Source organism: Suncus etruscus, chromosome 2 (assembly GCF_024139225.1).
Source record: "Suncus etruscus isolate mSunEtr1 chromosome 2, mSunEtr1.pri.cur, whole genome shotgun sequence".
NCBI classification, from domain to species: Eukaryota; Metazoa; Chordata; class Mammalia; order Eulipotyphla; family Soricidae; genus Suncus; species Suncus etruscus.
The window spans coordinates 126842988-126867555 of record NC_064849.1 but is presented as its reverse complement, the minus strand read 5'-3'; positions in this window follow the sequence as shown (position 1 = coordinate 126867555).

The following is a 24568-nucleotide window of genomic DNA, read 5'->3' as shown; positions in this document are numbered from 1 at the left end:
GACTTACTAGCTGTATCATACCTCCTTTCCAGCATTAGTATTCTTAATTGAGATAAATAAAATGAGGAGAGGTAGATAGCTCAAAGAGCATTTATTTTGCACATGGGATCTCAGGTTTTATGTATCTAGACACATACAGGGATTTGATGTGATATTTCTGTCTAGAAGACACAGGAGGCAATGTGTAAAGTATTTAAGACACTTCTCTAAGAGGAAAGAATGATATGTGGACACAATCCACAAGAAAGGGAAGACTATAATCTTTTAACAACATGGAAGCAACTTTAACAAATAATCAGATTGAACTTGGAAATATATTCTTCTCAAGCCTGTAAAGGTCAGCCTAAATGATACTGATTTGGGCCATATGTATTCTAAGTTGAGCAGAGACTTTTAACAAGTTTATCAGGACCTTTCGCTTGTACAATTATAAAATAATACATTGGTATTATTTTTAAGCACTTAAAATTGTGAATTTGGTACAAACCACAGTAATAGAAAACATATAAAATAATCTACCTAAAAGTATATCTAGTATCCTAAAAATTGCTAGTAGAAAAGACACTATTCCCTGTCCTGTAGTAGCTTCAACATGTGTTCCCTGTATAACTTCTCGATGGTTTTTCCTTTACCTGTATCATAGTCCTATGCTGATCTGTATTGAGTATTTTGAAGATTATGAAGAGTATTCTCAGATCAGTGCTCTCCTTTCCGAAATTCCACTTTAAAAACCTTATTCTCCCATCCAAGCAGATGAACAGCTTTGTTGTCAGTGTTCAGAGATACTGGCAGACCTTGCCTCTAGTTCTTTCTCCTGGTGGTGCCTTTAGACACTTTCTGGAACATAAGCTATAATAGTACTTATATAATAGTTTTTGGAGATTATTATTATTTTGTTGCACATCTTCTGTGTTTTATAGTTATTGATTTTTATAGTTTGTCTACTTTTGGGTTGTTTTGAGAAGAAAGGTATGTCCAGTCAATTACTCCATTTTAATCAAGAGCAAAAGTCCTTAGTTGAAGGTATGTGGAAAAGGGTACTGTCTAAATCCAAAGTTTGGGGTCTAACATGCTCCAAAATGCCCACCTAACCAAAGGTAGTGATCAGCATCATCTGTGCTTTTAGATTGAGTACTCCACATTAATTATAACAACCTACCTATGTTTGTCAATGTGGGTGGTGAGTAAAATCTTAAAACCATAAGTTGAACACTAAACTTACTCTGGTAAATTATGCAGAAGTATAATGAAAGGAATGGAGTTGTTGGTTTCTTTGCAATTCATTTTTCCTCTCAATTTTTTGGGGGGGTTTTCAGCCACAACTGGTGACACTCAGGCATTACTCCTGGCTATGTGCTCAGAAATCGCTCCTGGCTTGGGGGACCATATTGGACATCAGGGATCAAACCACGGTCAGTCCTAGGCTAGGGTGCGCAAGGCAGATGCCTTACAATCTGCACCACTGCTCTGGACCCTTTCTTCTCTCAATTTAAGATACATTTTGCTTCCAGTTTCAAAAATGATCATATACTATATTCTGATCACTCTTTATACTGAATGAGTACTTTATTTTCTTCTCTAGATATTTTTATTTATAAGACCAGTTATTAATTTAGAAAGTGATGGGTGGATCTTAAATCACAAGTGGCCCATCAAATTTAAAAATTATATTACATTGTCCTTTATTTACAAATTTTCACAATTTCTGCGACCCGATGGCATCATGAGATCTAGAGATGAGATCATTGAATATGGTTTTAGTGGCTGAGACAAGAGCTACTTTAGGGGTTTCATGTTCTATCACAGTGTTGAAATTTATTTATTTTTTATTTATTTTTTGTTTCTTTTAAGGCCACACAGGGCTGTGTTCAAAAACTACTCCAGCTTGGAGCTCAGAGATTGCTCCTGGCAAGGCTCAGGGACCATGCTGTGCTCAGGAGTGAGTTCTTGCCTCTCACATGTAAATGCTACTGGTTTGTGGATCACACTCAGAGTAGTAAAGATTCAAAGGAATAAATTAGAAGTACATGCGAAAAATGATAAAATCATAGTCAATATATACCTGTTTTTTTTTTGTTTTGTTTTGTTTCTGTTTTGATTTGGGGGGCTACACCTAGTGAAATTCAGGGGTTACTTCTGGTGGTGCTTAGGGGAACATAATAGATGCCAAGGATAGAACTTGGGTTATGTACATGCATGGCAAGTATCTTACCTACTATACTGATACTCTGACCCCAGTATACAAGTTTTAATTCAGAACTTAATGGTCTATTAACTCTAATGAAGTATACTCAGTGTTGTGGATAGAAACATGACTCAGAGTAATGCCTCCTCTTACAAAACTTAAAAACTGGAAGAGTAAGTAATAGAAGGCATTACATTATACATATTATAGTAGAGGACTTACTAAGCAAAATTACTTGGCCTTTTAATCTGTAGTGGCCAGATGTCCTGAATGAAAAGACTTGGGCCTTTTACTTTGCTCAGCAGGGTTTTTTCCTGTGATTTGATTTTAAGTCTTATGGATTCTGCCAGACACTTTAGAAGCACTAGAACACAAATATCTAGTTTTTTTCAGAAGAGAACCTCATAAGAACGGGAAAGAGAAAGAATAATGATTTGCAAAATAATTGAAAGCATTGTTTATGCTCAGAATTTCTTATCCTTCCAAGTTCCATATGGGGTCTAAAATATACTTTATTTAGTTCAATTTCTTTTGGATACTGACAGATTTTTGGTGTTTGAGTGAAGAAAGTGAAAAAAATTATTAAAAAATTTAATATTCCTAAGCCAGACCAGGCCTTCAGGGCAAGGCCAGGCAACTGGGTCTCTGGAGATGGGGGAAAGGGAAATCAGACCCTCCCCATGGCAATAAATGGGGCTATGTAGTAGACCCCCTTGCAGGGAGTTTCTGACTAGTCCTCATTTTCAAAAGCAGGTGGGCGCTACTGCTCCCACGTGGCCAGTATACTTTTTAACCATCATTCCACAATGCTCATAATTTTAGATTGTTCCTAGGAAAGAAAATGGAATGCCCAAGACTCCTAGGATAATACTCGACTAGATCTCTAACGTTTATCTATATGTGTGTGTCAGTTTCTATACAGTGGTCTTCTCTCTGATTGCCAAACCTAAATTGTAAACAATCCATGTCTATAGTGTATATAGCCCCTCTTATATATTAACCCTCCCCCACTTCAGAATCCCTTCTTCTCTCTCGTCTCCCAATTCTGATCCCTTATCCCTCCTTATTTAACCCTCTTTACCCTCAGTTTTTAACTCATTAGGCACCAAGACTGAGCTCCTGCCCCAACAAACCACCACCCAGCTCCTAAATGAAAAGACACCCTCTCAGTCCAACATCTTGTGCCCCAGCAAGAAACTACAACCAACACATCTGCTGACTCTTGCTTTGTGGCCCTTTTCACCCCCGTCAAAATGTGGACTGTTGCATGGTACCAGATTCAACTTCAGAAAGACCCCCAGCTCAAGGACATTATCTGATCCCATAATGCTGCAAATCATGTCTCAAACTCAAGACCAAGGCGTGTGATAAAAAAGTGTCTTGGATTTAACCCCCCCCCACAAGAATATCTCAAAAGATCTAATTGGGAGGCCTATATTGCCTTTGTATGTTTAATATCTTTATAATAATGCATCTGAGGGTGTTTATTCCCAAATATAAAGGTAGCCTCCTCCATCACTTGTTTTTTTCAATTACTTTTTTTAATTCAGTTTTATTTATTTGTTCTATTTTATATTTATACATATTTTCTTTATCCTCACCGGTTTTGGTTCTGCTTGGGACGAAAATCGAGAAGAAAAAGTCTTGCCTAGGATAAAAGCTAAGGTCAAAACCAGAGCACAGAGACTGTGTAGCCTGTCATTCTTACCCACAATAGTACCAGCAATACAATATAACACCATATGCTTTACATAGGCACAGTAAAAAAGAGGAAACCATATACACAGAAACAAGATCTTATCTTCTAGGGATAAGAACTCATACATTTTATAATACAGATACCATTCTGAACATGTATCATGTGGATACAACTCAGTCACTATGAGATTGGACAGTGTTAGTCCAACGCCAAAACCCAGATCCCAGACATAGAACTGATATAGCTCCCTACAACAACACTAGGAACCAAACTCCACTGGGAAATTTCTAACACTACTCTGGCACCAACTTGTGCCAGTTCTGATATGACATCCCGACAATAAGGAAGCAACAACTTGATCTAAGAGCAGGTTGTCCTATCACATCACCTGACAGTAAGAGGAATTCAGAAGACATGATTTCCTTTGATCTGTGTAAGAACCAAGAGCGCTAACTATAGAAGACTGATTTTCACAACCTTGACTGGGCAGAAAGTTTCCTGGCACCACACAAAAGACCTTGGGGTGTGGTAATGAGCATGTATGGAGCCAGTAGTTGTTATGACAGTAAGCTTCAAGGACAGAGAAACCCTCAATCTCTTAGGCCAAGGAAATTTCCTTTCTTACTTCCCCAGTACTTACTGTGCCTATGCAAAAAAGGGGCGGGGCAAAAAACCTTGCCACACCAGCATGCTTTTTTTTTATTTTTTCTCTTCTTTTTCACTTCTCTTTTATTTTACTTTTTTCTTTCTTTTCCTTCTTCACTCTTGTGGTTATTATTTGGTGATTCTTTTGCTCCTAGGTGCTTTTTATTTTTTTTGATAGCTGCAATTTTTTTCTTTTTCTTTGTCCTCTTCCAGAACTACACAACATAATTCATCATGCTCTGCCTCATGAATTGAGGGGTAAAATAAAAATGAACAGTACCTCATGAATTGAGGGGGAAAAATAAAATGAATGGTACCAGGACCAAACAGCCATATGAACATTGAGTGTAATTAAAAAATGATCCAACTTAAACATCAAACTTAAAGTCAACAACAGAATCGATACCTTATCTACAACAAGCTATACACAGAGGAAAACAGTTTCAATAGAATTTTAGGGGACAAAGGGGAGATATGGGACACATGCTGGGAAAAGGGGTGGAGAGGAGGACAACCCTGGTGGTGAGAATAGTCCTGATTCATTGTCACTATATACCTTAAATACTACTGTGATAGATTTGTTATTCACTCTTTGGTCACAATAAAAATTATTATTAAAAATGTTTAATAGTCTTCATATGATAAACTCACTTTTTCAGAAACACAGTTTAAGTCTGTAGACCTTTATATCTCTGAGAAAAGGTTCAAAAAGATTAGTTAGTCCCTTTATGATACAATAGAAAGATCTTTTTTACCTGCCGTGCACTTTGCTTCTTCATGTATCCTTTGGACATACCTAGAAAAATCTGAAGTTTTAGAGGAAGACAAAAGTGAAAACCAGTCTTCCTGTGTTCTAACACTACTGCTCTCTTCAATTTTCCATACTTGACTAGCTGATTTTCTTAAAGAGATGATCTCAGTTCTCAGCACAAATGTTTGTGAATATTAATTTAAGTACTTTTAAGACTCCACCATGTTTCCATGTTACTTTTAAGTAACACCTAATTAAAAACATCAGTTTGCCAAGAGTTAATAGAGAGTTCAAAGACACCATAAAAATGTGGCATATGATAACCATTTAGTAAGCTAAGCAAGTAGACTGGGCACTCTTTGAAAACTCTATCCTTTAATTTGGAGGACCCAGAAGGTGATCCTCAAATGAGATATTTATAACACCATTTGGGAAACTGTAAATTGCTATATAATTGTTAGATAAACATCACTATAATTGCAACAACCACTTCCCAAGGAAAAACATTTGAAGAACAATATGAATTGTAGATTCATAAGGACAAGTTAGACCTCCTTACGAACTGTATTCCTCCATGAATGAATCAGAGGATTTCTTATCCCCAAATCTACTTAGAGACTTGTATTTGTTCTCCATGTGAATCCTCCCATTTTTAATGATCAGTCTCAACTTCCATATTCAGTATCAAATAAATCAGATATCACCACTGGAAATTTGTACCTTTATTTCTTCTTTCTTAATGGTCTTTTTCCTTTTCTATTCTTCTCCCCAGTTAGCTTTTTTGTTGCTCTGACCACATATATTCTTACCTAATCTCTTATTTTAAGAATAACATAACTTTTAATATCATAAATCAATAAGGGGTAAAAACTTGTCTCATGTATTATAAATAAATGCCATAAATTTGATCAGAAAGGCACCTCTCAAGTAGAATAGGTTGGAGAAGCAAGTACAGAACAAATCACATAGGATCTTTTTTGTGAAGTTAAGTGAAGGCATTTCACATCATTCTAAAATAAGAGGTTGTTTGTGTAAAAGATTTTAAAAAAATTATTAAAGACTGTATTTGTATCCTGATAGATGATTCTCAGATATCATACAAAGTTGGATAAACCTTTTCTATGGCTATGATTGAGTTGTGATAGGAGAGTGTTGACAAATTTGAAGACAAAGGGGTTGGTTATACTAGAACTAGGTGAGCTGTGATGATTGGACAGAAAAATTTTAAATAGAGTAGTATTTATTTTCATAATCAACTTATAAATTATGAATTTATTTTGTTATGATAAATTATAGTATTAATACATAAACACTAATATTTATAGTTAATAAATGTTAATATTTAAATATTTATATATTATAATTTTTGGGGTCAAAATAGTGTTTCCATTTATCACCAAAGTATCTCAGAGTCTTCACCACTGTCTTTACATTGCTTCAGATTCACTATTTCTCCTCCACCCCCACCTTCCCACTGTTTGGTGATCTCAGTTTAGTAATTCAAGATCAAGGCTTATTATCATTCAGCACTGCCCATTTTTTTTAATGTTTTATGTACCATGTTCATGTTTTATTGCTCAACAAGTGGTATCATCATATGTTTCTCCTTCTCCCTCTACCATATTTCACTTAAAATGATACCCTTAAGTTCTATCAAAATTGCAGCAAACTAAAGATTTTTATTTTTCTCACAGCTGTATAATATTCCATGGTGTGTGTTTACTACAGCTTCTTTCTGTAGCTATTTGTTATTGGATACTTTAGTTGGTTTTAAAACTTTAAAGTTATACTTTGCAGTACAATGAACATAGGCATATATCTGTCTTTTAAAGTTAATTTTTTTATTCTTAGGGTTGATGCCAATAAGTAGAATTTTCAGTCATATGAAGCTATAGTCTTAGTTTTTTAGAAGTCTTTATATTGTTTTCTATAGAGATTGACCCAGACAACAAATTCCCACCAACAGAGAATAAGAGCTCTTTTACATTTGGTTGCACATCTTGCCAACACTGATTGTTTTCAGTGTTTGATATATGCAGTTTTCATTGGTGTGAGAAGATATCTGGTTGTTTTTTTTCTTTTCTTTCTTTATTGGGTTTTTTCCCCTTAGGATTATTTTAAATTCCTGTTTCAATTTCCTAACTTGTTATTGATCTGTTTAGATTTTATATTTCCTCCTGATTTAACCTTGGAAAGCTATTTGATTTTAAGAATTCATTACTTTCTTCTAATTCCTCCAGCTCAGTGGCATAGAGGTTGTTTAAAATAATCTCTCACGAGTCTTTGAATTTCTAAAGTGTCTGTTGTAAATTCTCCCTTTATATTTGTGATCCAATTTATGTGATTTTTCTTTATGTTTTTACTAATAAGTCTAGCCAAGGATTTGTCTATTTTTGCTATTTGTTGAAAAACTAGATCCTGGCTTCATTAACACTTTGTATTGTTTTCTAGGTTTATATATAATTGAATAATGCTTTAATTTGTTATATTTAATTCCTTTTACTTTTTTATTTACTGGATTATTGAGTCACACCTGGTGGTGCTCATGGTTTACTCTGGGCTCCGCACTCAGTGATCACTTCTGGCGAATGCAGGGGATTATAGAGAATGCTGGGGATCAAACCCAGGGTGTCCATATGCAAGGCAAGTACCTTACATACTGTACTATTTTTTTAATCCTACTCTGTCTTCTATTTAGCTCTTTTTTCTAGCTTCTCAAGCTATGGCTTAAGATATTTATTTGAGATTTTTCTTGTTTCCTCAGGTAAGCCTAAATTGCTATAAATTTGCTACTTTAATAGTATTTTCATTGTGTCCCCCAGTTATTGATACTTTATGTCTACATTCTCCTTTTTTTGAAGAGTTTATGTTTTTAATTTCCTCTTTGGTTTTTTTTTATTAATTTTTTTTATTTTGAATTATGAGAACAAAAGATGCAAAGAAAGAGGACAAGGTAAAGTTACATTGGAAGGACAATCAGCCATAACATAATTCTCAGAAGAAGTCCCCTTGCTGATATCTTTTTTTTTTTTTTTGGTTTTTGGGCCACACCCTGTGACGCTCAGGGGTTACTCCTGGCTATGCGCTCAGAAGTTGCTCCTGGCTTCTTGGGGGACCATATGGGGCGCCGGGGGATCGAACCGTGGTCCGTCCTAGGCTAGCGCAGGCAAGGCAGGCACCTTACCTCCAGCGCCACCACCCGGCCCCCCTTGCTGATATCTTAACTTTGAACTTTCAGCCAAAGAACGTTAAGATAAATAAAACAGAATCCATGTACAATTACTTTGTCCCTCAAGTCCCCAGATTGTAGCACATTATAATATTTATTAACAGCACACAAGGCAATATAAAGCCATAAAACTTATGTAACTCCTTAAACATTAGAGGCATAGTATTTTTTACATTTCCATGTACATGCATATTAGCTTAAGTTAAGCTCAAATTTTAACTGGGTGCATTTAACCTCAAATTTTAAGTGGGTGCATTTTAAGGATTAGAGTCAAAGGAGCACAGTAAAAACGGTGTTAGAGTGGCAATTGTTGTTGGCATAGGCCCACCAAAATATGAGAGGCATGGAAAGGAATAACCTTGGCCTAAATACAAAGAGATCCTACCCCTGAAGTTTCCTGGCATAAGACCAACTCTAGGCTTCAGGCAAGTTATCGTCCAATCCAAGACATTGTCTGTAGTGCCAACACACTTTTCACACAGTCTCTGTTGTTGGTATCATGTTTCTGTATTAAAGATTCTGGAATCTGCATATCCTACATTGAAGTCATGATGTGGAGTGTCTTCTCGTTTCACCTCACGATGAAAGGGCAATGCAGGAAGCCCTGTCCAGTAAGCAGGTCATTGTTTTTGTTAAGTCTTCTTAGTGTTAAGGGAAGTCTTTTTTGAGTAGATCGATGTCAGAACAGCTGTAGGGTCTTCCCTGGTAGAGGAATGCCTCCAGGTGATGTTATATACAACCTTGGATGTTTTGTAGATGTCTTCTCTAGATTAGGGGTGAATGGAGAATGCCCATTCTTCTGAGGCCTGTACCAGGTCTTTATGTCAATGTTCAGGGTGTAAGGTCTCATTGAACTACAAGATTTGTGTTTTCCCATCTCTATTAGATAAGAACTTATTGGTATGTATAGTATTTTCCCATTTTAGTGTGCCTAAGCAAACAAGAAATAAAGCCAAGTGGTGCTATCAGATATATGGGGGCATAAGAACATTTCCAACAATACCCATGACTTGGTTCAAACATAAGTATTAAACTGAGGGATTCTTTCACACCAAATTTCATATTGAGCAGTTCACAAAGAGAAGATAAAAAAAACATGGGGGGGATAATCACTGTATAAGAAAATATTCAGCAAAGTTATAGCGATCGAAGAAAACACCCATAAAATGATGAAGAGACATAAGTGTCCTTTTTATGCCTTTTAAAATAGTTGGATGGGTGTTAACTCCAGGGCACCACTTTAATCTGTGACTTAGGACTCTAGAGTTCTTAAGTTAGAAAAGGTAAATGAGGAGTAATGATGATAGGAGTTAAGGAAGTTAAAGAGAAATATGATCTTATGAAGGGGTATGCAAAAGGGCAGAGTACAAGCTGGACATTCTGCATATATAAAAACATAATTCAATGATAGTGAGTACTATTAATGTTTCTTGTGCGTGCAAGAGCTATCGCCCCCTCGCGATTTTGAAAATATAGACTGGACAGAGATTACCAGTGACTTCAAGAAGCTGGGAGGCCAGCAGTTCAGGGCCCCACCCAAACCCTCCCTAAGGAGCTGAATGGATAGTGGGGGAAAGCCTAGGGTACCTTCGAGCTCCACCAAGGGGCCCAACTCACCGGCTTGCCCAGGCATGTGGCCCGGGGAAGCCCTGGAGATCTGGAGCAAGGTGGTAGAGGGGTGCTGGGGTTACCCAAGTCCCGCACCCCCACTAGGCCTGGTTAGGAAGGCCTTCGGCATGGCGGGAGCCTGCCAAACCCCCTCCTGCTAGACTCCTGGCTCCCTAATTTCCTCTTTGATGCAATGTTTATTTAACTATGTTTTTCAGTTTCTGAATATAAGAGTTTTCCCTAACACTGCTTATGGTCTTTTTATAGTTAATTTTTACTTTATGATATTGTGATCTGAAAAGATACTTCATATGATATAAGTTCTATTTTGTAACTTTATGAACACTTGAATTATACCCCAGCACATAGTCTATCCTTAAGAAAGTTCCGTGTGCACTGGAGAAGAATGATTCTAGCATTTTTAAATGTAGGGTTCAATTTCTGTCTGTTATCCCAGTTTTTACAATTCATTATTTAGAGATCTTCTTTCTTAATTGAAGTTAAAGTTCTATGTGGCTGATCTGTCCAATGACAAGAGGGGGGCGTTAAAGTCTCCTATTACTATTGTGTTATGATCACAATATCATGCTGATTTCTGTGTCTCTACTGATTCTTGGAAATTAAGAATACATTAAACATTTGCAAGCTCAATCTGGTACTTTTAATTCTGAGTTGTATACACTGGGTAACAATGGAGAATTTGTGTTCAGTGGTTTCCTATAGCCACTAAAGCTCCAATGTCTAGCTGACTTGTGCTTTGACCCTAGTTTTTGTCTGGAAGCTGATTTGATGTTATTTTGGACAATGAGTGAAGATTGTAAGTTTTCTAGATAACAGCTTTTTCAGCAAGCTCATCTTCATAGGTAATGTTGAATTTTTTCACTTTTCCAGTGCTAGTTTAGGAATGACTGCTCTGAACCAGTTTTATAGATGGGACTTACCTCTGCTATTCTTTGGAATGGCAGCTCCTTGTTGAATTTTAGAAGCAGCCTTTCCATGCTGTGACTTGAGAATAATTTTTACCTGTGAGTGTTGGAAGTATTATTAATTTCCAGACTCTTTTTTAAAAAAGCAGATGTAGGCACAACCTGAACATCTGTGGAGCCTTTGCTCTCAGTGTCCTTTGTTTTGGGGTGTATTTTAAATCTGATATATCCACACTGGAGATGTTTTCTTTAGTTTCTGAGCTGACTATTGCTATAAGTATAACAGCCTTGTAGGATAGGGCCACATTTGTGATCCTTTTTGAGTGGAACTAAGGCTGTCCCCTTGTTGGTCAGAGTGAAAGCTATGACTATGTCAGGGCAGAGTTGAGACTGCAGACCTATTGTCTTGACTTACCTTGGGAATGACTAATCCCATACAGCAATAGGAACAACATTTTGTCCTCTGTATTGGTCTCAACTGGACCTGAATTGATTTTTCAACTCAATGAGTGTAAATATAAAAGCTGAAGTTTTGTAAAAACACTTGTATTCTACAATCACCTGCCTTAAGTTGGTGCTTTAAACCTGGAACCAATTTGCCATTTCATTTCTTTCTCAGAATTTGCTTTAGTTTCCCCCAACTCAGATAAAGCACTTTTAGCACTTAATGTGTTTGAAGTTTAGTGGTCCAAAGTATTGGATGTCTCTGAAGCCATAACTATGTAATTTAGTGATAATTCTCAGTGATTCCTCCATGAGATGCTGCGCTTAGTTCTGTTTTAAAATGTTCTTTAGTGTTGGTGCTATAGGAGCACTCACAGGGCTATTTTGGCCCATGTAAAATAAACTGTCATTTGGTGGATTATTGATAGCATTTAGGCGTCGGAATCCACAGGAGAGGGTACACAGAGGAGGAAGTTTGAAAATCAAATAAGAAAATTTGAATAGTTGGTAATAAAGCAGGGTTAAAAAAATGCCAATTCTCTAGATGAAAATACTATATCCTTCTAGATTAAACTGTAGCTGTATTTCCTTGTGCCTCATTCATTTTTACTTTTTTTACTTTTTATTTTTAATGTATTTTATACTGCTATCAAGTTGTAAATTTCCTAGGGGTTGGGGATGGTTAAGTGGCTAATTCTACACTCCAGACTAAATAAGTACTAAATGTATAGAATAAATAAAAGAATGAGTTAAATTTAGTATAGCATTCTACAACTTGTAAGATACATAATCTACCTAAATCATGTACCTAACTTGTACTTTCATGTATCTAATTTGACATGAAACATCTTTGGAACAGGTTGGTAGGGTATGGCAGTTATTATTCATATGAGAAAGTCCATGATCATAGATATTAACATAACATACCTATTATCATATATCATAACCATATTAAGACAGACACAGATACATTTAAATACAAAAAGAATTGGGGTTGTATTAGTAATACAAGCTTGCTGAATTAATGGTAGTGTGATGAGTAGCAGGCAAATTATAAAAAAAAAAAGGAAAAGAAAAACAAACAGGAAAAATCATAAATGCCAATTTTGTTGATATTCAGAATTGATACTTTGTTCTTTCTAGCTCCGAAGTGTGTTAACTGGTAGTCTGGAAACTGTTTTATTTACTAGGAATGTTTTGGATTTACCAAAGAAAAAGGTCAGTTTTGGTTGCAGTGGTGGGGAGGCATGCAGACATCAGACAGCACTAGAGGTTTTCCCAAGGACTTCCAGACTGAAAGTCACTTACTCTTGTGTCACATGTAAGGCCTGGAAACTTCATGGAAGTTTCCATGAAACCTTCATTTCCTATACTATTCAGTGCTAACAATGGTATTACAATTCTTAGACTACCTAGCCGCACTGATGACTTCATAAACTGCTAAATCTCTAATGCTAACTCCCTCCATTCATGCATTAAACATTTAGAGTTCTAGCTTCCCGAGTCTTACTATATATAGAAAATACACATATTTTAAATGTAATCTGAGATTCTATAGTTTAGAAATAAATAATTTAACCTCAACCATTTTTAAAGCATTTTTTATAAAAACAACAGTATCTTTTATTTAAGAGAACAGAGTAGTAAATAATAGATTTGTAAATATTTGTACACAATATGGCTCGATGCTAGGACTTGACACTTAGAATATTTACTTCACAAGAAAGTAGATTTTCAGATGACCCCCTGTACTCCAAAACACTGGCAGAAAGCTAAACTTTTACTATGGCTACAACAGAGTTTCACAATGGTCCTGTATAGGAATGAAAGATTGCTGAACTTAAAATTTCATGTATAATCATGTTTAGATGGCTTACTGATAGATGGGATAAAACTTTTTCCCCAATAACCCATGAGCTGATGAAATATATTTAAATGGACTGTTATTAAGGTGCCAAAAAGTTCCATGCATTCTTTGGGGATGTTTAAAAAAATTTTAATGTCGGGGCCGGGTAGGTGGCGCTGGAGGTAAGGTGTCTGCCTTGCAAGCGCTAGCCAAGGAAGGACCGCGGTTCGATCCCCCGGCGTCCCATATGGTCCCCCCAAGCCAGGGGCGATTTCTGAGCACATAGCCAGGAGTAACCCCTGAGCATCAAACGGGTGTGGCCCAAAAACCAAAAAAAAAAAAAAAAATTTTAATGAAGTTCTTTCTTAAAGTATAGAAAATTTTTCAAGAAATATGTCTTCATTTTTCACCAATACTCTTGCTGCTTGTTGCTCTTCCTAACTTCTCTAGTCAGTCCTTGTCAGCTTTCTTGGCATGGTGATGACCTTTTTCTATCAAAGAAGTGTTTTCTAGCCATTTGCTGCTGTAGGCTAATTTTCTAGGCTAGACAGCATAGTTGCAAATACAGAATTTGCTGGCTTTGGTTCAGTTCTTTGTATCTTGGAAGAAACAGGGGAGAGTCACCTTTTTCTCAGGTCATTGAATTGCTGCCTTTTATGGTGCTGGGCAAGCTGAGTTATTCAATAACTATTGGGCATTTCTACTGCACTCCCAAGGCACGTAGGCAATTTTGGCATTTCAGAGAAGCCTTATTTCCCAATAAATTTGACACTGAACCAAATCTTGATGAGCCAGATTTCTTCTTTCCCAAATTCTAGGGATGGGTAAACCTGACTTTGCATTCAATTCACTGGATATCTCAAAAACTATTTTTCAAATATCCTGGATTTGGCCAAAACCAAATGTACTTTGCCAAACAGTCTACTTAATTTAATAATAATAATAAAACCATCTGTATTTTAACAAAAATTTAATCCATATGTCTGATTCATTTTTTTTGCATTCAATCCATCAAAATATTTTGTAAGAGTTATGTAAAGTTCAAAAGGCCTTCTATGCCACTTAAAAATATTAAACAAAAAAATACAAAAAAGCCCTAAGCTTTTATGAACCCAATCTCATACATACTCAGACACATATTTTCCCCCTGCTAATAGGAACATTTCTGTTTTGTTAGCCCTTATATGAATCAAGTTTTATTTGTACTTTCTCTGTCTCTCCTTCCAAATCAATTGCACTCTAGTATGATCATTAATTGAAGTGACTCATAAAACAGTATGTATTTTGCTTTCTTGGACTGCTAAAGAAGTACATAAAGATAAGGTGGAAAAGGAAAAAAAATAGAGTGAGAAAGATGTCTTAGCTTTTCATTTTGGAACGAATCTAGTTACCTAATATTAAGTTGTTCTCTCTGGCCATGGAGCTGAACACTGAAGTGAATACATTCAGTATTGAACTGGATTCAAAAAGGATAGCTAAAAGGTTTCCTAAATAAGATCTGTAGAGGAAGCTTTACCAGAAGTTTTAAGGGAACAAAAGACTAGTCAATGGAGTGCAACTGACAAACTTTTATTTGTTTGAACTTTAAGATGGATTTAACCTGGAAGATGCTTAGTTGGCTGGTTGGAAAAAGAGAGACCACTTGTTCAATACATTGACATATTTACTCTGTAAACTTGCTACGCTTCAGTAGGCAACTGGCAATGCTGTGGTGGTTGAGAAAGAGGGCAGGCTCAGAGTGGGAGGGTTAGAAAAGGAGGTTGGTAGCCTTGGCTGCTCTCTTCAATGAGGTAATCCTTCCTCAGTGCTATGTCCCTGTGCCTGCTGCCAGTGCTCAAAGCGCTCCAGATGCAATTGATCTTATTATAGATCAGAACAGAATTGGCTTGGACAGCCTGTTCTTTCTCAGTGATTAGGACATAGCATATTTTTCTCTCCCTTCCCCCCCAACTCTATCTTAGTCCCTTGGCTGAAGGTTCTTTTGTCTTTGGATTAATCTAGGGTTAATCAAAGTTTACTTACTTGCTGTGAGCCTTGAGCTGGCAAGATAGACAAAGCCTTCAAATAACTCTGAAAACCCTGCTCCCATCATCAATGTGTTGTCTGATTTGTTTAACCTCTATCTTGGATTTAAACCAAACCAAAGAAATTGGACCCTTGCTTACTTACTAGGACAAAAATCAAAGATTAGGTCCACATCCTATCTAAGATGAAATTCTCATTCTGATCTTAACTTGTTAGGAAGTTTTGCAAATAAAAATTTTCTCAAAGAGTATAATAGGATAATCATGAATTATGAAAGAAATTTCAGAAGACTGCAATTCTGTGCTAGATCCAGTAAAGATATAATTTCATAGAAAGCTCCTTCTTCCTTAAACTCTCAGGAGATCTACAAACTTCATGCCAATGTGCTCTATATTTCTCTTATCTAAAATGATTTTCTAATGGTGCTGATTGTTATATTTTTGGGAGTAGAGCTGTATGGATCTAATGAGATAAGCATGTCTTCTATAGAAACAGAAATAAAATATAAGTGTTTCTGAGAGCATGAAGTGGAGACTAGAAGGTTTTTTCAATAAATGGTGCTGGTAAATAAATGTGGTTACTATATGTGAAAGAAAGAAACTGGCTCATTATCTTATTCCATGTACAAAAGTTAACTCAAATGAATTAAGGAATTTAATGACTGACCTAAATCCATAACATGCATAAAAGAAAAAAAAGGCAAAGCACACAATGGTGTTTTAGGGTATTCAACTCTACCATCACAGAAAATTAAAGCAAAAAATAGATTATCTCAAACAAAATAGAAATTAGCACTAAAACAGAAAAAAATCTCAGTTAATGGGAGAAAATATGTGAATTTAATACATTTGACAATGAACAAAAGCATTCAAAATATAAAAAAAACTTTAAAAAATATATCAACAGCAAAATAAACTACCCCATACAAATTGGGGGAAGAGCTGGGAAGATACTTGAATATGGTGCACACATAGATGGCCAATAGAAGCATGAAAAGATACTTTCACTTGTTATTAAGAAATGAAAATCAAAGTTAAAATTTATCCCAGTGAGAATGACTTATATAAAAAATATCAGAAGTAAGTATATTCAGTGTGTAGAGAAATAGATATTATATATTTGGTGGAATATAAATTGGTCTAATTCTATGAAAATATATGGAAATTTCTCAAAACTCTAAACATTGCTTTCATTATTAGGTATCTAAATGAAGGACACAAAGATACAAATTTGAAGAGATATACGCACACTTATGCTCAATGCAGTACTATTTACAATAGTTAAGATTTCAAAACTTGAAACAATATCTGGAAACCCAAGTATACAATGATAGATAAATAGATAAAGAAATTGTGGTACCTTTTGGTATAACTGTCAGGAGGCATGGTAAATGAATTAATAAAAAGGATAAAGGCAAATATTTGATGATATAACTTATATGTGGGCTTTAGGGAGAAAAAGCACAAGAACAGACCAAAAAAGTCCAGAAACAAACCTGTAGACACAGACCACAGAGTTGTGGTTATGTAGTTATGAGAAGGGCCCAAGAAAAAGAAAAAGAAGTGAGATCAAAGAGGAAAGGGGTCCCATGGACCCCTCTGGTAGTGGTTGGGGTGTAGTGACATTTACTTTGAAAAATTTAAAATGGTACCTCTAAAATACATGTCATTATATAAACCAGGTAAATTCACTAATACTCAAAAAGCAAAAATAATGTGGTATGTGAATTAGTCAGGTCTTAGTTTCTTAGAGTCATAATAAACTTCTACTTTGTGATTAAATTGATTAAATTCTCATGAGTAATAAATAGTTTGGTGCAGAAGGAAAATGCACTTTACACACAATGTTTATTTCACACTGTGGAGCCTAATAGTTTGTGCTCTCATATAGAGTAGTTTCTGGGTTAAATTATACAAACTTCTGAACTTTTTACAATGGATTTTATACAATTTATCAGGGAGGTGACCAGACAATGTGCATTCTTTATAGACTAGACTCCATGGGAAAAATATGATAACAAGCAAAGATTTTTTTTTGAGAAAAGAAAATCCCCAATGTTCAAGATTATTGATTGTAATGTTCTGATAGTATTATATTGCTTGGCAGTATTTACTCAGGAAAAGACTGGGTTCCCACTAGAGCCAAGATAATGCTGAGTAAGTCACTTACCAGGCAATTTTGAAGTTATGAACAGAAAGTATAGATAGGGCATAATTTGAAGCAAAGAAGCCTTACTAAGATAGCATTCTATAGGATAAAGCTTTTCTTTTTATAAAAAAGTTTTACATCTGGGAACCACTTAAGGAATAGATTACTGCTGTCAAATACATTTTAAAAATGTGTAATGATTAAAAATAAGACATTTAAAAGCAAAAGTAATAACCCTTTAACATCAGATTATTCTTTAGGCCAAATTTATCTAGGTGTCCTATTTTTCATCTCTTTCTTTTTATTTTATTAGAATACAGGATGCAGAACTCCACAACTTTAAGAAGAACAGTAAATTCTTAGTATTTACATTGAGAAATTATGAAACTGTTTCTTATTGAGGACTTAATTCAATTTTCCATTATATTGAGTAATAATCTCTTTTACATTAAAAAAAGTAGTATGTTTTACCCTGCTCATGGATTGGCAGGATTAACATCATTAAAATGGCAATACTACTCAAAGCATTCTACAGATTTAATGCGATCCCCCTAAAGATACCCACGACATTCTTCAAAGAAGTACATCAAACACTTCTAAAATTAATTTGGAAAAATAAACATCTTCGAATAAAGCAATCTTTGGGAAAAGGAATATGGAAGGCATTACTTTCCCCAACTTTAAACTGTATTACAAAGCAATAGTTATCAAAACAGCATGGTATTGGGATAAAGACAGACCCTTAAATTAGTGGCATAGGCTTGCTCCCAAGACATACAGTCACTTAATTTTTAATAAAGGAGCAAGAAATCTTAAATGGAGTAAGGAAAGCCTCTTCAACAAGTGATGTTGGCACGACTGGTTAGCCACTTGCAAAAAAGCGAACTCAGACCCCCAGCTAACACCATATATGAAGGTAAAATCCAAATGGATTAAAGATCTTGATATCAGACCTGATACCATAAGGTATATAGAACAACATGTAGGTAAAATACTCCATGACATTGAGACTAAAGGCATCTTTAAGGAGGAAACAGCACTCTCCAAACAAGTGATAGCAGAGATAAACAGATGGGACTATATTAAGCTAGAAGCTTCTGCACCTCAAAGAAAATAGTGCCCAGGATACAAAAGCTGCCACTGAGTGGGAGAAACTAGTCACCCAATACCCATCGGATAAGGGGCTAATCTCCAAAATATACAAGGCACTGATGGACTTTTACAAGAAGAATACATCTAATCCCATCAAAAAATGGGGAAAAGAAATGAACAGACACTTTGTAAAAGAAGAAATACAAATGGCCAAAAGGCACATAAAAATGCTCCACATCACTGTATCAGGGAGATGCAAATCAAAATAATTATGATGTATCATCTCATGCCACAGAGATTGACGACATCGCCAAGAATGAGAAAACAGTGCTGGTGGAGTTGTGGAGAGAAAGGAACTCTTATTCACTGCTGATGGGAATGCCACTTGTCCAACTGTTATGGAAAGTGATATTGAGATTCCTCAAAAAACTGGAAATTGAAATTTCATAAAATATAGCTAAACCACTCCTAGAGATATACCTAGGAACATAAAAATAAAATACAAAAATCCCTTCCACGTACAAATATTCATTGCCATGCTATTTACCATAGCAAGACTATGGAAACAACCAAGTTGCCCTTCAAAGGATGAATGGCCAAAGAAACTCTGGTACATAAATACAATGGGATATTATGCAGCAATCAGAAGAGATGAAGTCATGAAATTTTTCTATACATGGATGTACATGGACTATGTTATGCTGAGTGAAATAAGTCAGAGTGAGAGAAATAGATGCAGAATAGTCTCACTCATCTATGGGTTTTAAGAAAAAATAAAAAACATTTTTGCAATAATTCTCAAAGACAATAGAGATGAGGGCTGGAAGATCCAGCTCACAATATGAAGCTCACCACAAAGAGTGGTGAGTGTGATGAGAAAAACAACTACACTGAAAACTATCATAACAATATGAATAAATAAGGGAAGTAGAAAGCCTGTCTCAAATATAGGCGGGAGGGGATGAGGAGGAGGGAGACAGAGGGCAATGATAATGGGAATGTTGCTCTATTGAAGGCGGGTGGTCTTTATATATACCCATGATCAGGGTATATGCCTCCATTTACTTATATCCTCTTTTATTTCTTGAAGCAGTGTTTTGTAGTTTTTCTTTGTATAAGTCCTTCACATCTTCAGTCATCTTTAGTTAAGTTGACTCCAAGATATTTGAGTTTGTGTGGCACTAATGTAAATGGGATTGATTTTTTTATATTCATTTTTTCACTATCATTATTGGTGTATAAGAAGGCCATTGTGTGTTAACTTTGTATCCTTCCACTTTGTTATATGAGTCTATTTTTTTTTCTAGAAGTTTTTTGGTAGAATCTTTAGGGTTTTCTAAACATAGAGTCATGTCATCTGCAAACAGCGAGAGCTTGACTTCTTCCTTTCCTATTTGAATGCCCTTGATATCTTTTTCTTGCCTAATTGCTATGGCAAGAACTTCCAGCACTATGTTAAATAGGAGTGGTGAGAAAGGGCAGCCTTGTCTTGTACCGGATTTTAGAGGGAAGGTTTTTAGCTGATCTCCACTGACAAAAATATTTGTCATTGGCTTGTGGTAGATTGCTTCTATTATATTGAGAAAAGTTCCTTTTATTCCCATCTTGATGAGAGGTTTTTTTTTTTAATCAAGAATGGGTGTTGGACCTTATCAAATGCTTTCTCTGCATGAATTGATATGATCATATGGTTTTTCTTTTTCTTTTCTTTTTGATATGGTGCATTATGTTGATTGATTTATGGATGATAAACCATCCTTGCTCCTGGGATGAACCTGCTTCGTCATGGTGAATGACCTTCTTGATGAGGCATTGTATTTTGTTTGTCAGAATTTTGTTGAGGATTTTTGCATCAGGAATATTGGTCTATAGTTTTCTTTTTCTTTCTTTCCTTTTTTAAATTTTTTCTTTATTTAAACATCTTGATTATATATATGATTGTGATTAGGTTTCAGTCATATAAAGAACACCCCCTTGACCAGTGCAACATTCCCACCACCAATGTCCCAAATCTCCCTTCATCTCACCCTACCCCCACCTGTACTCCAGACAGGCTTTCCAGTTCCCTCATTCATTCAAATGATTATGGTAGTTCTCTGTGTAGTTATTTCTATAACTGCACTCACCACTCTTTGTGGTGAGCTTCATGAAGTGAGCTGGACGTTCCAGCCCTCTTCTCATTGTCTCTGAGGATTGTTGCAAAAATGACTTTTATTTTCTTTAAAACCCATGGATGAGTGAGACTATTCTGCATCTCTCTCTCCCTCTGACTTATTTCACTCAGCATGATAGATTCTATGTACATCCATGTATAGGAAAATTTCATGACTTTATCTTTCTTGACGGCTGCATAATATTTCATTGTGTATATGTACCACAGTTTCTTTAGCCATTCATCTGTTGACGGGCATCTTGGTTGTTTCCAGAGCCTAGCTATTGTGAATAGTGCTGCAATAAATATAGGTGTGAGGAAGGGGTTTCTGTATTGTATTCTTGTGTTCTTAGGGTATATCCCTAGGAGTGGAATAGCTGGGTCAAATGGGAGCTCAATTTCCAGTTTTTGGAGGAATCTCCATATCGCTTTCCATAGACGTTGGACTAGAAGGCATTCTCACCAGCAGTGGATAAGAGTTCCTTTCTCTCCACATCCCCTCCAGCGCTGATTGTTCTCATTCTTTGATGTGCGCCAATCTCTGTGGTGTGAGGTGGTATCTCATAGTTGTTTTGATTTACATCTCCCTGATGATTAGTGACGAGGAGCATTTTTTCATGTGCCTTTTGGCCATTTGTATTTCTTTTATTTATCAAAGTGTCTGTTCATTTCTTTTCCCCATTTTTGATGGGATTAGATTTTTTTTCTTGTAAAGTTCTGCCAGTGCCCTGTATATTTTGGATATTAGCCCCTTATCTGATGGGTGTTGGTGAATAGTTTCTCCCACTCGGTGGGTGACTCTTGTATCCTGGCGACTATTTTTTTTGAGGTGCAGAAGCTTCTCAGTTTAATGTATTCCCATCTGTTGATCTCTGCTTTCACTTGTTTGGAAAGTGCAGTTTCCTCCTTGAAGATGCCTTTAGTCTCAATGTCATGGAGTGTTCTACCGATGTGTTGTTCTATATACCTTATGGTATCAGGTCTGATATCAAGGTCTTTAATTCACTTGGATTTTACCTTCGTACTTGATGTTAACTGGGGGTCTATGTTCACTTTTTTGCAAGTGGCTAACCAGTTCTGCCAGCACCACTTGTTGAAGAGGCTTTTTTTTTGCTCCATTTAGGATTTCTTGCTCCTTTGTCAAAAATTAGGTTCTTGTATATCTGGGGGACAATGTCTGAGAACTCAAGCCTATTCCACTGATCTGAGGGTCTGTCTTTATTCCAATACCATGCTGTTTTGATAACTATTGCTTTGTAGTACGGTTTAAAGTTGGGGAAAGTAATACCTCCCATTTTCATTTTCCCTAGGAATGCTTTAGCTATTTGAGGGTATTTATTGTTCCATATGAACTTCATAAGTGTTTGATCCACTTCTTTGAAGAATGTCATGGGTATTTTTAAGGGGATCGCATTATATATGTATAATGCTTTGGGGAGTATTGCCATTTTAATAATGTTAATCCTGCCAATCCATGAGAAGGGTATGTGTTTCCATTTCCGTGTGTCCTCTCTTATTTCTTGGAGCAGAGCTCTATAGTTTTCTTGGTATAGTTCCTTCACATCTTTGGTCAAGTTGACTCCAAGATATTTGAGTTTGTGGGCATTAATGTGAATGGGATTGCCTTCTTGACTTTCTTCTCTTTCTTATCATTATTGGTGTATAAAAAGGTCATTGATTTCTGTGTGTTAATTTTGTAGCCTGCCACCTTGCTATATGAGTCTATTGTTTCTAGAAGCTTTTTGGTAGAGTCTTTAGGGTTTTCTAAGTAGAGTATCATGTCATCTGCAAACAGTGAGAGCTTGACTTCTTCCTTTTCTATCTGCATCTCTGTCTGGTTTTGGTATTAAGGTGATGCTAGATTTGTAAAAATTGTTTGGGAGTGTTCCAGATTCTTCAATTTCATGAAAGAGTCTGCAGAGGACTGGTAGAAGTTCCTCAAGAAAGGTTTGAAAGAATTCGTTAGTGAATCCATCTGGGCCTGAACTTTTGTGTTTTGGAAGACTCTTGATGACCATTTTAATTTCCTTAGTAGTGATGTGTCTGTTTAGATATATAAGGCCATCCTGGTTAAACCAAGGATGATTATAATAATTCAAGAATTTATCCATTTCCTCCAGGTTTTAATCTTTCATGGCATAGAGTTTCTCAAAGTAGTCTCTGATTACCCTTTGATTCTCTGCAGTATCTGTGGTGATCTCTCCCTTTTCGTTCCTAATCCGGTGTATTAAATTTCTCTCTGTCTGTTTCTTTGTGAGTTTTGCTAGTGGTTTATTGATTTTGTTTATTTTTCAAAGAACCAACTTTTGCTTCCATTGATCTTTTGGATTGTTTTTTTGATTTTCATTTCATTGATTTCTGCTCTAAGTTTTGTTATTTCCTTCTGCCTACCTATTTTAGGTTCCTTTTGTTGGTCATTTTCTAGTTCTGAAAGCTGTGTCATTAAGCTTTTTATATAGGCCCCTTCTTTCTTTTTGATATGTGCTTGCAAGGCTATAAATTTTCCTCTTAGCACTGCTTTTGTTGTGTCCCATAAATTCTGACAATTTGTGTCTTCATTGTTATTTATTTCCAGGTATGTTTTGATTTCATTTTTTACTTCATCTCTGACCCACTGGTTGTTCAGAATTGAACTATTTAGTTTCCAGATGTTAACATTTTCCTTCTGTGTTTCTTTGTAGTTCACATCTAATTTCAGTGCCTTGTGGTCCGTGAATTTGTATAATTTATATTCTCTTGGCTGTATGGAGACATGTCTTATGAGCCAGCATGTGGTCTGTCCTGAAGAATGACTGATGTGCATTGGAAAAGAATGTGAATCCAGGTTTCTGGGGATGCAGTGCCCTATCTCTCCAGATATAAAATCAATTAATCTTTGATAAAGGGGCAAGAAATGCAATATGGAGTAAGAAAAGCCTCTTCAACAAGTGGTGTTGGCACAACTGGACAGTCACTTGCAAAAAAAAAAAAAAAAAAACAGACCTCCAGCTAACACCATGCACTAAGGTCAAATGCAAGTGTATTAAAGACCTTGATATCAGACCTGAAACCATAAGGTATATAGAACAACATGTAGGTAAAACACTCCAGGACATTGAAACTAAAGGCATCTTCAAGAAACAGCACAAGAAACAGAAAAATAGCTCTCCTAGAGGCTCATCCAAAGGCCAGAGCACCAAGAAACTGTGTCTGACCAAGAAAACCGGCTGGGAAAATCTATGCCTGCCCAGTAATTTCTTACTGTGAGTGTTGCCTGTGCATGTTTTTCCACCATCCTGTCTCCGAAACCTCTTGGGAGTGGGCCAAAAATGCCTGTAAAAATAGCTCTCCCAGAGGCTCATTCATGGGCCAGAGAGCCAAGAAAGTGACCATGAAAACTGGGTATCCACAGTATTCTGCAGAAAGGAAGGTCCCCTGTTTGTGACATCAGGCTGGGAAAACCTACGCCAATGGTCCTCAAACTATGGCCCGCGGGCCAATTATTGTATTTATTCCCATTTTGTTTCTTCACTTCTAAAAAAGATATATGCAGTGTGCATAAAAATTTGTTCATAATTTTTGTTTTTACTATAATCTGGTCCTCCAACAGTCTAAAGGACAGTGAACTGACCCCCTGTTTAAAAAATCCCGACTGTGGGCCCGGAGAAATAGCACAGCGGTGTTTGCCTTGCAAGCAGCCGATCCAGGACCAAAGGTGGTTGGTTCAAATCGCGGTGTCCCATATGGTCCCCCGTGCCTGCCAGGAGCTATTTCTGAGCAGACAGCCAGGAGTCACCCCTGAGCACCACTGGGTGTGCCCCAAAAACAAAAACAAAAAC